The following is a 2,688-nucleotide window of genomic DNA, read 5'->3' as shown; positions in this document are numbered from 1 at the left end:
CCCGGCCCGGCCCTGTCCCGGCGGCGCGTCCCCCCAGCCGGGCAGCCGCACCCTGAGCGGTGCCGTGCGGCCCCGGCTCCCTTTCTGTAGCCCACCGTGGGCACGGAGCTCGGCGCGGCTCCTGGTCGCTTCTGCGGACCCAGCTGGGGCTGCCCTTCCCTGGAGCAACCCTGGCCGAGCTGCGGGGGCCTCTGCTCTGCCCGTCCCCGCAGGGGGCCCGGAGCCTTGCCGTGTTCAGCCCCGGCGGTCACACGGTCTCAGGCTGTTAAGCGCTTTCCCTCTCGTTCCCCGGTGTGGGAACGGTGCCTGCTGTAGGTTTGCTCTGTCTTATAGAAGCCAGACTGTCCTCTTTTGATAGCAGTTCTGCAGCTGAGCAATAGCCGTCTTCCTCTCTTCTCTTGCTAACCAAAACCTGTTGTCCGGGTTGGTTTACACCCTGCTGCAGGTGGCGATGGGCCCCCAGTTTGGCAGGCCTGGGTCGGCTGCTGGCAGCACTTCCAGCGCCTGTGCTCGAGGCAGACAAGCTGGGGGGCTGCTCTGCACTGGCCAGGAGCTCCCAGCATGCTGCGGGTGGTGGGGCTTCACCGGCACCTCCTGCCACCGCGGCATCCCCCCAGGGATGCACTTGGGAGCCTGTTGCTGCCCCAGCTCTCCAGTAGTGCCGTCGAGTGCGGTGGCGTGCCGTCTCCTCCAGCTGAGTTCAGCTGTGGACGGAGAGCCTGGGCTCGGCCTCTGCTGGCCGAGGCCCCTGGCCCAGCCAGCCCCTGCTCTGCACTGACATCTTTAATGATCCCCTGGTTTGGGTGGCTCCTTGCTCTCACCAGCGTTTTCTTGTGCTGCAGTGCTCTACTGAGAAAGTCTCTGTCCCAGGTTTTCTCTGGAAGAAAGGCAGCCAGGTTGCGCCTGTGCTCTTTGGAGGCTAGAATGTGTTTGGGCTGAACCTGGCTGCTCAGCCCCCATGCAAGGGATGTGCTCGCTGAGTGAGGGGGGTTGGGGCTCCGCATCCCGGCCAGGTCCCAGGGCTGCTGGGACTGAATCAGCCCGCAGTGCGGCTCTGTCCGGAGCAGGTCTGGGTGGGTAGTTTTATTGTCTCACTGGCCAGAACGGCCGGTACAGAGCTGGTGCTGACGTGGTGCCAGCTGCGGAAGGACAGACAGTGTCTCATCTGGCACAGGCTGTGAGCATGGAATTAGCCTGCCAGAAATCCAAGCGGACGGGTGTTGGACGAGCGGGGTGGGCTGGATCAGCACTCTGCGTTGTTTGGTGGTGGTGCTTCTGGTCCGGGGTGAGGGGGGCGGTGGCTGGATTCAGCCCCCCTCAACCCGGGGCTCCTCCGTGGGGCTCTGCGGGTCCCTCGCATCCATCCGGCACCTCCTGCCCCTGTTGAGGCTTCCCAGGGTGCCGTGTGCCCGGTAGAGGCAGCAGAGGAGCTGCCGCTGAACTGCCAGCCTGGTGCACATGCATCTTCCAGCTCTTTCTCGAGCTAATTAAATACATTCTTGAAAGGTTTATGCCCTCGTCTATCACAGGGAGACAGCATCAGTGAGACCCGTCCCCGGGCTGGCGTGAGCTGGGAAGGGGCTGGCTGCACGAGCGCTCCTGCTGCAGCAGTGCTGCCTGACAGTGACTCAGGTGCCGAGTCCCCACGCACAGCTGGCTGCTGTGATCACGGTCATGCCAGAAGCTGAGAGAGACCGAGGGGTTGGGGTTTTTTTCCCATTACTCCTCTTTAAAGCAACGCTGCGTAGCTCTCCAGTTGCTGCGTGGAAAGTGGAGCTGGGGAGGACGCAGGGGGCTCCTGTGGCTAATGCCCCCTCTCTGATGTCCTCTCTCCATAGGTTGTGCTGGAGGAGCCTGGCGCTGTCTGTGACCAGCCGTGGGTCTGGCTCTGTCTGTGGGCTTGGGGCGTCCTTGTGCTCCCTGTTGGGGGAAGCTCTGCATTTCTGTCGGAAGGGGGGTTGGAGGAACCCCTGGCAAAAGCTGCCTCCCAGGCAGAGGAAATGGGATGGATTCGTGTTGGACTAGTAGGTGTCCTCTCTTTTTGCCTTCAGCCAGCTGCTGTCTGAGACAAGTGAAGGATTTTCCCAATGGGTGATGGTTCCGGGGCAAAGCAGCCTGACCTCTGGGAGCCCCAGGGGCTCGCACGGATCCTCCCAGTGTTGGCTCGACTGATGGAAAGTTGCTTAAAGCTTCCCTGTTACCCTGCAGAGATACCCCATGTCCTTTGTCTCAAAGGTTTGTACCAGCGGGAGCTTTGCTGATGGGTAACCTGCTATTTTTAAAAATGCTCCGTGCCCCTGAGCAGGGGTGAGCGGAGAATTTCCAAGCCAGGCAAAGCACAGCTCCCGTGCTCTGCTCTGGAGACACAGCTCCTCTCTGATAATGCTTTGCCATGGCGGCTCCCGTGCCTGAAATCATTTCAGGGCCAAAGAAAACATAAAGAATGTCAGCAAGAGGCTTAAGAGAATCCAAAAATGGATGCGGCACGCATTGGATGTGTGTCCAAATACTTTAGCAGGGGGGGCGCCAGGTTAAAGGCCTTTTGGGAACAGGCTGAGAAGACAACACAAACGCTTGTTGCTGGAGAATAAAGCGATAAGACTCAAGTGGGAAATGAATCTGATTTTTAACAGGCCGTCCCAGGCGGTGGAAATTTTTCCAGCTCCGCGCTCTCCAGCCTGGATATGA

The sequence above is a fragment of the Haliaeetus leucocephalus genome, unplaced genomic scaffold (assembly GCF_000737465.1).
Source record: "Haliaeetus leucocephalus isolate CR32 unplaced genomic scaffold, Haliaeetus_leucocephalus-4.0 Scaffold273, whole genome shotgun sequence".
Lineage (NCBI taxonomy): Eukaryota > Metazoa > Chordata > Aves > Accipitriformes > Accipitridae > Haliaeetus > Haliaeetus leucocephalus.
This window is presented reverse-complemented; position numbering follows the sequence as displayed.